The sequence below is a fragment of the Hipposideros armiger genome, unplaced genomic scaffold, assembly GCF_001890085.2.
Source record: "Hipposideros armiger isolate ML-2016 unplaced genomic scaffold, ASM189008v1 scaffold_342, whole genome shotgun sequence".
NCBI classification, from domain to species: domain Eukaryota; kingdom Metazoa; phylum Chordata; class Mammalia; order Chiroptera; family Hipposideridae; genus Hipposideros; species Hipposideros armiger.
Window position 1 is genome coordinate 1,826,345 of NW_017731692.1, and position 11,100 is coordinate 1,837,444.

Consider the following 11,100-nt stretch of genomic DNA (forward strand, 5'->3'; position numbering starts at 1 on the left):
GAGGGGGGGGTTGGGCTCTTCTGATGGTGGCTGTCTGGGCAGGGAGAGGAGGGGCTCACAGTTTTAGCAGTCTCTACTGAGTCTGGAGTAAAATTGATGACACCACTCTGTGTATGGGGAACAAGATGCTCTCTTTACAATCGAAATGCCAGCTGCTTATTAAAGAGGTAGGGCAACACTGCATGGCACAATAATAGAAATCATAGCAGCCACCAATTTTGTTCTGTGTATATATAATGTGCCAAGATCTGTGCTAAGTTTTATATATATATATATATATATATATATATATATATATATATATATATATATATATATATATTCCTCATCACAATCTTGTGATATAGTAATTGCTATTCCCATTCTACATATGAGGAAACTAAGGCTTAAGAGGGGTTAAGTGGCTTGCCTAAGGTCACACAGAGGCAGATGTAAATGCAGGTATGCCTGACACCAAAGTTTGCCCTTAACCACTAAGCCCTACGGCTTCCTACAACATTTTAAATGATAAAAACAAACAAACAAAACCAGGAGAAATTAATCTTCTTTCAGTGACCAGTAATAAATAGGGGAGGTAAGTGGTAGTGCAGAGAGAATGGGTCTGAAATTTGAGTTGGATACAGTTTTTGTCTTATGTGTGACCTTGGATAGGTTACCTTTGATACAAGTTATAAATTCTCCAAGCTTCAGATTTTCATCTGTAATATGAGAATGTTCACAGATATCTTACGGGGTATAGGATGCTTTTGGATGTAAGGAAGAGAAAACTCCCCCATTCAACTTGCTTCAATCAGAAAATTTATTATCTCACATATTAGGAAGTCCTGAGGAAGACCAATTCCAGACTTAGTGAATTCAGTGGCTCAAAAATGTTATCAAGAAACCTGGAATTTTCCTTCTTTCTGCTCTGTCATATTTGGTGTGACAAATTTTGTCCTTAGTCAAGCTAGCTGCTCTCATGATCACCAGATGGATGCCAAGGTTCCAGGCATCACATGTAGACTCATAAAATGGGTTTGCATTTCCCCTCATAGCTCTTTTTTAAGAGCATGTAACCTTTCCTTTTGGAATCTCTTTCTCTGCTGCCACCTCCTAGCCATGTCTGATCAATCTCTGGAAAAAGGACTGGGACCACCGTGGAAGTCTCAGAGCAGTCAGACTTTACTTCTGGGGAAAGTTGGGATAGGATCCCCTTCCCTGAGACTTGTGGGGGGAAAAGTGTACACTACTGGTCCAACTCTGGAATTCTTTTAACACTGAAGGAGGGTGTTGGGTAGGCATTTAAAAATATCACCCAGAATGCCAAGTGCCCAGCCCAGGGCCTGGCAGCTGTGAGGACTTCATTTCCTTACCAGCCTTTCATCTGAATGAGGAGAGGCATTTGATTAGTTAAGTTTACAATTATAAGTTGTTTTTAAAAAGATATAATATATTGTGATGCCTTTATGCAACCCAACAATTCAATGAAAAAAAAAATTCAGGGTCAGTCCTTAGAATAATGAAAGGCTTTATTTATTGAAATGTCACCATCGTGAGAAAATGAAAGATTTCTAGTTTTGGCTGAGAAGTCTTTAGGAATGGAGAGGTACAGGAGAAGATCCACTTATTGTATTAAAAGATAACTTTCAGCAAAAGATAAAGTCATGACTCTCATTCAGATATAAAATGAACATGATAAAGAATTTATTTTGCTCATATGATATAAGGAAACTAGGCAGCTGTTACAACTGGCTTATTAGTTTGCTAGGGTTGCCATAGCAAACTACCACAATCTGGGTGGCTTAAACAACACAAATTTACTCTCTTGCAGATCTGGAGGCCAGAAGTCTGAGATCAGGATGTCAGCAGGGCTGGTTCCTTCTGAGGAAGAGTTTGTTCCATAGCTTTCTTCCAGCTTTTGGTGGTTTGTTGGTAATCCTTGGCCTTCCTAAGTTTGTAGATGCATCACCCTGATCTCTGCCTTCTTCTTCACATGGAGTTTTCCTTGTGTGCATGTCTGTTTCTTTGTCCAAATTCCCCCTTTTTATAAGGACACAGGCATATTGGATTAGGGCCTACCCGAATGACCTCATCTTAACTCAATCATCTGCAAAGATCCTATTTCCAAATAAGGTTATGTTCACAGATACTGTGGGTTAGGACTTCAACATATCTTTTTTTTTTTGGATACTATTCAACATGTAATAACTGTTTCAAGGGAAAAATCAAAACAGCAGCAATTTACACAAGTAAAGAAATATTGAGATGAATTGCAAGTGGAGACAAAACTGTTTTTTTCCAAAATGCTAAGAACCGTTGGGGAGGTAGGGTCAATTAAATCACTACCAGACAGGATAGAAATTTATATATCCATCAGTTGCCTTCAACTTACAAAGCCTTATGAAATAACTTAAATAAAATGAGCAGGGCTAGAATCTCATAACCTGGAAGGGTGTGCAATAGAAAGGTATGCCTAGCTTTCCATTGAAACATAAAATATTTTTCTACACTACTATTAGTCCATTTATTTTATTCCATTTGTCTAAGGGATCCTCAACCCTTCTGTGCATTAAATGGTCCTGAAATCTCATATGCATGGTGAGACAGGATCTCACTTTCTTGACCAACTTGCAGCCATCTTCGTTTTCTAGTCCTGTTTCCTATAACATTGGGTGGGAGATTCGGCCATGTTTCCTCAGTGGGGCTGTTGGATGCTTGTGGCTGGCAGTACCTTCGGTGGAGATGGATACAGCACATTACAAATGCTCTCTGTTGCTTCCCTCTTGGTCACCTCAGGGAGGCAGGAAACCAGGACACTTGATGGATACGTTACTACAACTACATGAACTGCAACCTTCAGAACACCAGGAGCCATTTTCTGCATCGTGTTTACAATATTCAGTCCTCATACCTCAGCCTCCAAAATGCATAGGACATAACTATGTGGAGTTATTAGCTCCATTTGCTGGGCCTGTTCAAATGCTTCTCACGGCTGCATGGGTATGAGAGGAAAACTGACAGAGACAGAAGCAGATATTTGAATTGTCTATATGTTAAAAAATGAAACACGAGCAGGAACTTCATAAGAAAGTGCTATAAGAAATTGTACATACAGGGGCTCAAGAAGGAAATCTCTTTCTCCTTGATAAAAATAACTTTGGGAAAGATAAATTCAGGAATTCTGTCCCCCATGATTCATAGTCTTGGACATTCTTTGGCATTCTCACTATATATTTCCCCCTCTTTTTACTGTTTTGCTTTTTTTTTTTTTCCAGAAAGACAGAATCTTACTGGAGAAAACCATGCCAAGCCTGAGTACCCCAGGCCAAGCTCAACAAGGCCAAGGAACTTTCCAGCAAGAACTGAATCCATCTGTAACAAGGCCAGTCTCATGGACTGCAGCTCTCAATCAGCATGGAAGGCGGTCAGTCTCCTTTCATCTTTTTGCCCAACTTTTTATTTTATTGCCACTTATTTAAGGTCTTACCAGTTTCCTAAACATCATTCTGACCAGAAGTTCCCCAAGCAAATGTCTTGCTCTGGACAAGTCTCGATCGTAAATTCTATTTCAATACCACAGGACTCCTCAGGCAGAACCCACATTGGAAGGCCTGGGCAGCGCTTGTCCTTCTTCTTTTCTGTCTATTCATGAACTCGTCTCACGTGTCTGAGGGGAAAACACAAAAGGGTGGGGCTGTTTCCATTTTGTCTGCAAATCCTAGGCCAGGTTTCTCTCAGCCTTCTTCATTTCTTTAGAGACTTGGTGTGTGTGCTGCTTTGCTGAGCTGATTCATCACCTGGAACCCATGGTACTTTATATCTTAGGATTCTATACACTTGTTTTGGACTTTGCCAGCTCCCCTCACTTATCTCATCATTTCAGTTTTCTTCTATTTGTTAAATGTTGACTGTGTGACAGGCAAGTTGCTAAGCACTTTAAAGCGTTATTTTTATCTCATCAGCAAAGCAGCTCTGTGGGGTAGGTACAGTAATGATTCCAAGTTTACAGGTGAGAAAACAAGGTTCAGAGTGGTTAGGAGACCTGCCCATAATCACATGGCCAAGTTGAAGGTCAGGATTTGAATCTTGGCCTAACTGATTGAAAAGCCAAGGTAGTTTTCTTGCTTGATCATGTGCCATGGGGGAGAAACTTCTATTATGAGCTTCTAGGAAATTAATGCTGAAGTCAATATTTTTTTCAGCTACAAAACCTTTAAGGATATTTGAGCTGCTGAAAATGATTCAGGGTGGGGGACTCGGGTTAGGTCAATTTTGATGAGTTATCAGCATTCTTACAGCGTGATGTTTCCCTCTTTTCATTGGATTACTTCCTTTCATGGACTTCTTTCATGGACTGAGACCATCCTGGGGCCTTGCTAATCTCTCTGAAGGCAGAAGGTTACATGATTTTGGGGGGATCAGACTTTTCACGAATCCTGGCAGGATGGTATTGAATTAAATTTAAAAAAATGTGAACTTTTATCTTTGGGATTCCTCATTGTTTAATTTTATTATTTTTTTCCTCTTTAAAATAAATTCACTCACAGATTCTTTGCTTGACCAAACTTTAACCAGGCTCCTGAAACTTCTCCTAGGCCCGTCTGTGCCCTGCTTGTAAAATCTGGTTTTAGCAAGAACCCCGATAAAGTGAGTCTAATGAGAACTCCTCACCCTCCGTATCTGATCAGGCTCCTTGTCCCCCACCACTCCCAAGTGATGTCTGATCACCCTGGCCTGTCTTCAGTAGGAATCTTGTTAGGTAGGTTTAGCCAGAACCCTCTTAGCCCTGATGTTTCCTCTTAGTAATTTTCCATCCACTCCCCGCCCCCCACCTGCTCCTTGGTTATACATTCCTACTTGCACATGCTGTATTCCAACTTAAGCCCAACATCTCTCCCTTAATGTAAAATCCCATCACCATGCTTCCTTATCTATCTTGATGGTTAAGGGAATAAAGTATGAATGAAGCCTGCCTTACTATTTTTAACAAGTGTCACAAATTTTTTTTTAACAGTTTTGGTGTGGTAACTTGGATAGGATCAGACTCACCACTGGAAAGCTCACCCAGGACCCCAGAGCACACCTTTGAAGTCTTTGTCTTCACCCCTGACTGATTGATCCGGGATCCATTGGAGAACCTGACTCCTGAACCAACGCTCCACAGACTGTTGAAGCTGGTACAGGCAGACTTTGATTCCTAAGATTCTGACTATACTCCAGGAGCTGAGTTAGAGTCCCAGGCAAACAGATATTGGGTTAGAGCCCCAGGGTTTCTCTGTTTGTAAGAAGCTGAGTTGGAGTCCCTGGCTTCTTTGTGTGAAAAGTACCTGCTAAGCTGGAAGTTTCTTCTTCCTGGCTTGCTTTCCTGAGTGGGAATTATTCCCTGACTCTGTGATGTAAAAGTCTTTCTTCTTGGCTCTCTAGGAGGTCACTCTGTTCTCTCTGTTGAATTCTGCTTCTCCCATGGGAACTTCTCAGTCAATTGAAACCCCCTTCTTGTATCTCCACTGACTTTATGCTCTGCAGACTCTGCTATTTTTCTTCTTGGCATGATGAGTTTGCTGAGGAAAATTTGGAACCTCAGTGGCCTCTTTGGAAAATTTGAGATGTCCCCAAAGTAGCTCCTCTAAGACCTCTCCCTTCCCACTGTGTGCCCCCGCTTCCTTCTCTTACCATCTCCAAGATTCCTCCAGTTCCCTTTTCTATGCCCCCCTTCAAGCCCCTGCCTCCCCCATTCGTCTGTTTGCCCTGCCAGACTTTTCTGTTCCCTCTCCTCCTCAGCTCCCTACAGCCCCTTGAATTTTAAATGTCTCTACCCTCCATCAGGGGCTCTCAAGTTACTCGGGGAGCTCCAAAAGCAACTATCCGAGGCTAAAAAGAGAAAATAAAACTATTTAGAGACAGAAATGTATAGGTTTTGTCCATTCAGATGTCACGAGCCTAAAATTAAAGCAGCTTCCATCAGATTATATATCAGGGCAAAAGAAAATCTTAAACGTCTCCACAAATACTGGCATACATAGAACCTTAACTTGTCCCATTTGCTGGAAACACAATTCAGATCAAGATATAAAGTGGTGATAAACCAGTGAGTTCCTATTACTGTTTTACTGACTTGACAAAAATTTTAGAATGAAAGCTATAAGATCTGTTTTCATCTGTCTGTATGTTTATGTATGTACGTATGCTATGCACATGTGATATGTTTTCAACTCCAAATGGTATTACCAAATTAATTTATAAACATCCTCAAAGGAGTTCTATTCGAATTAACTTAGAAGGCAGTGAGACCTTATATGAACCAAGTTTTTCTAAAACTCTCTGAAATAAAGAAACTAACCCAAGTGTTTTTTTAAGTTCACATGATCTGGGATATTCTTTGGTAAATGAAGCTAATTTTAAAATTGTTGGTAAAGTAAAATAGGCATCTCTTCAGAGTTTTCAGAATTAAATATAATTAAATATAAAAGACTTTTTTTTCTACCTAGGTTTGCTGATAAAACAAGCTTATATAATCTCTACTAGATGTTTACAATTATAGCACTATAAATTAAACTCAGAATGAAATGTACAATGAAAAGGAATTGCTTGATGCATGTCAACCATGACAGTAAAAATAAATTTAAAAAAGAGGGAAGAGCCATACGTTTAACTTTAGGGTTTTGCTCCTGTGATTTTTTTCTGTGATGTTTTCTTGATTTGTCAACAAGAAAAATAATAACTTATAATGGTTAGCTTTGTTTAATGTCTGATGAAATTTTCATGAGCAATTCAAGTATAATTATAAGAACAAGTGAATTAAACAGATGAAAATGGGACAAAAGTTTATAAATAAACTTTTCAATGGTTCTTATGCTTTATGATATGTCTACTTAAAAATAGTTGCAAAAAGCTTTGTGATAACTTGAACCTTAAAGCTATACTAAGCTGAGTTAATGATAGATATTCATTGACTATCTAGATCCTTTCCAAATAAGATTAAATATTGAAACATTAATTGATGAATATTAGTTTAAGTTTATTTACTTTTGGACCCTGCTTTTACATGGTATAGAGAAACTAAATATATTTAGATCTGTTAGTAAATATGAGAAAATGTGCTGTGAAAAAGACATATGCCTCCTGAAAAATTTAAAATCATGAATTCATAAATTTGTTACAGAATGATAGTATGTGGCAGATAGTTCACAATTACCTGCTTCTTAGTTTTCACTGAAAATGAGGGCTACTAATGGTTAAAAATTCTAATCAATACTGTAAATGAATATACTAGAAATAAGGATAAAGGAAAAAATTCTGCATGTAAAGAAAGGCAGATACATTTTTAATAAGGAGAGGTATGAAGAATATTTTTTTTTTGGGGGGGGGCGGGTAGAAAGAGAGTAATTTTGTCCTAAAGTGGAATGATGGATTGTTTCAGAATGAGAAAGAAGAAAAGAGTAGGGTAAGACAAAAACTGAATGGATAAAAAAAACAACTTTTTTTTAGAAGATTTGTGTAAAAGGCATCATGGAAAAGGAATATTTTTCTTGTGTGGTCGATGCTGTCTAAGATTGGATGGATTTATTTATATGAGTTTTTAAAAAATATTAGCCTTAGTAGTAATAGTACACTGATGCAAAACTAGAACTTAGTTTTCTCTCTGTTGTTAACACAACACAATTTTCTTAGATTATTGGTCTGCTCTTAATAAGAAATTGTTTAAAAACAGATTTTTGTTTACCTTTTAAGTAATCTGCCAAGGAAAGCAAGATTTTGTGTCTTAAAGTAATTTCCTGTGCTTCATGTTGTTTTTATCAGGTCTTTGATTACTTAAGAAAACCATCTTCTCATTATTAAAAGAGCTAAGTTTTTTTTTGTGTGTACAAATATATAACTTTCTGTATTTGCCTTTGAAATCTTTTTTTTGGGGGGGGATGGGAACAGCACTGGGGAATTGGGGGAAGGGGAACAGACAAGTTGCTGTCCTTTTGTTCTTCAGTCTAGTTGTGGAGGACGTCGCTTCACTGGCCCAAGTTGGCACCATCATTGCGCTCTTCCCAGGTGAGGCAGATCAGTCGCCGGCTTCTGGACGGCCACTCACTGCGGCTGCTGGCCGCTCTCGGTGGCTGCTGGCCGCTCTCGGTGGCTGCTGGCCGCTCACGCTGGCTGCTAGCTACACACGGTAGTCCATGGCAACCCACTGCAGCAGGGGCTGCAGCCTACGCCGTCGCTGGTGACTCACAGCTGCCCAGCTCCAGGTTGAGCTGCTGCTCACCATCTTAGCTGTGGAGGGCAGTGTCACTGGCTCTCATATGTGGGATCCGAACCGCGGCCCTCTGGCATCCCAAGCCAGCTCTCAACCAACGCGCCACTTGGCCGGCCCTGCCTTTGAAATCTTTTAATTGTCACTTTGGTTAAATGGATAAGTATTGTTTCGCAGTGACATGTGATCCTTTTTAGTTGTGTTCAAACCTTTTGACATTTTTGACAACTTTGCAAATCAAATTCTAACTAGTCTTTTTTTTTTTTTAAGTTTCTAACTGGAGTCTTTTTGACTTCAAGCCAACTCCTGGAAAATCTCTCACCTTGTAAAAGAGATGTTAAGCTAATTAGGTTTATCTGGTATGTTGAATTATGTGGGAAGCATTGTCAAATAAGAAGTGATGACAGAGGCTGTGGGCGCTGGAACTTAGGCTGTGAGGCGTTTCCTGTTCATGCCAAGGCAGGGCTGCAGCTCGGGCCTCGCCTGACCCAGCCTGACCATGGCTTCAGCGGGGGAAGAGCCACAGAAAGGGGCCAAGGTGCTGCTGGAGAGGCCACCAGAGAAAGAATGCATGGCGCCCTTATAGCTGAAAAATCCAAGATTAAGGCAGAAATCAAGAAGACAAAGCAGAAATCACAGAAGAAAGCAAAACTTCTTGACAATGAAAAACCAGCTGCAGTGGCTGTTCCCATTACAACAGGATATGCAGAAGATAAGTAATTATGGATGAATGGGATTGATCAGGTAGGTTTGTGAAAGTCTGCATTGCCTTAACTGGAGCTTATCAAGTCCCCACTGAGAACATGCTGGTGTATGTCACAGAGAGGTCATTTGATCTTTTGGTAAAGAATTTCAATGGGAAGAGTTACTCAATGACTCTGGACAATCTCTTGAAACCATCTCTGTAGAAGGCAGTTCAAAAAAAGTCAGGACAGAGACAGTGGTTATAATTTCATATATATATATATATGGTCACAGGATATGGAGTACAGCATAGGGAATACAGTCAATGGAACTGTAACAGCTATATATGATGTCAGAGGGGCAATAGATTGGGGGAGGGGCTATCACTTTGTGAGGGGTGAAATGTCTAACTATTACATTGTTTTGTACACCTGAAACTAAAAAAAAAAAATCTAAAAAAAAAAGTTAAGACAGATGCAGTGGTTATCTTATGTAGAAAGAAAGCAGAAAACAAGTGTGGGACTACCTGACTTGGGTTGAAAAGGGAAAGAAACGCCCTCCTACGGATGATTGATGCATGTTCTAAAGGAAATTTATGAACATGGAGATGATAATACAAAGCGAACTACTAATAAAGTCGGGGAAACCAAGAGAGAAACGAGCCAAAAGAGAAAGAATTTTGAGACTTTAAAGGCCTTTTGGGAACTGTGATGTGGAAATATTATTTCCAGTAACATGTTGGTGAGCTGCACAGATAAATTTGACAGATAACTTTACAGAGTCTTCTTCGAAGTAAAGGCAATGAATTCTCCATTTCCCACTGGAGGATTTATTTAAATAAAATATGCTTATTAAACACTTCCTACAAACATGGTTTTCTTTAGAAAGTGGTCATTTTGTCCAAGAAATTCTCATGTGAAATGTGAAAAGTGAAAAAGCAAGTCTTGCCTAACACAGATGCCATGTGTTTATTTTTGTCCAACTAAGAGGTAAGAAAGCTATTGCTTGTCTTTAAGCTCTTGACATCAGCTCCCACAATCTAAGAATAAGTAACAATGAAACCTGAAGTTTTGTATGAAAAAAGGAGTGATGATAAATCTTTTAGGTTATATGCGTATGGATCAATGTTACCAATACAGATACTCCAGAAATTGTATGAAGTTCATAGAAATTTGCAATACTCTTGTTGTCTAGTTATTATGTTAAAATGTTGTATGCCACAGAAATAACTAATTTTCATTATCAAATAAACTCTCATCAAACATTAACTATGGCCATTGTGTCTCCTGTGATTCACCGACGGTTACTGTTTTCCTTTGATTCTTCTCTGGAAACATTTACACATGAGAATGATCCATGATGGCATCACTTGAATAACTTTGAGACCATGACACTGAATTGAGGAAGAATTTCTAGCACTAATGAAGAAGCTGATGGATTCATAAACATCTAGCCGAACAAGAATTAATTCATAGGCCTGAATGAACTGATGAGGAGGATTATAATTTTTTTAATGACTTTTTCTTTGAAACATTGCTGGCTTGTTAATGTTTTGTTTCCCAGATTTAAGAAAACCTTTTTCTTTTTTCTTTTAAGCTATCCATAACTTAAAGTAATTTCATAAGTTATACCTTTGTTTACTTTGATTGTCTGATAGACATGGGTGTGACTGTAGAAAGAATTGTTTTTTCCAATGGAAAACTTTAGTGTACTCTTGTGTCAGTCCTTACGAAATTCTGAGTTCTTCCAGTTTCTTTCAATGTCTGGCTACAACTCTCCAAATTAATGTTTCCAATTTTTCTCCCCTTTGATTTGACACTATAACTGCCCTTTTCACGAAGCTCTAAGCTGAAGCTGGATGACTTGATATAAACTTAAAAAAAATACCACAACAGACTATATGTATATGAGCAACTTTCATGCCTTCTGTTGTAATATTCAGCAAGTTCAATGGGACCCCTGATGCCATCGCCAGAAGCATTCGAACAGCAAATCAGGAAAACTCATCAGATGGTCACTGCCATCCTCACTTCACCTTCTAGAGACTTTTTAAGCTCAAGCTTAAAAATCTTGACTGGCTGTCCTCCGGACTCAGAAACTGAGTTTCTAACTGTTAATCTTTGTTTTTCTTTTATTTTCATAGAAATTCCTCTCATTCAATGCCTGACTGCTAGGAAAGCATCATTTTGCAA

At 38.9% G+C, this 11,100-nt stretch overlaps 1 long non-coding RNA gene and 1 pseudogene across 2 annotated transcripts; one reads left to right on the forward strand and one right to left on the reverse strand.

Annotated features, from left to right (window-relative positions):
* Positions 1-1,805: 1,805 nt before the first annotated feature.
* LOC109392661 (uncharacterized) lies at positions 1,806-5,273 on the reverse strand. Of its 2 annotated transcripts, none has more exons than XR_002126107.1 (3): positions 5,063-5,273; positions 3,467-3,646; positions 1,806-2,019 (listed from the first exon to the last, which is right to left on the reverse strand). It is a non-coding gene; the product is annotated as an uncharacterized LOC109392661 (long non-coding RNA). The 2 variants fall into 2 exon arrangements; XR_002126106.1 differs by having other exon boundaries at positions 5,029-5,273.
* A 3,450-nt stretch (positions 5,274-8,723) lies between these two features.
* Positions 8,724-9,619, forward strand: LOC109392658 (calcyclin-binding protein pseudogene; annotated as a pseudogene).
* Positions 9,620-11,100: the final 1,481 nt, after the last annotated feature.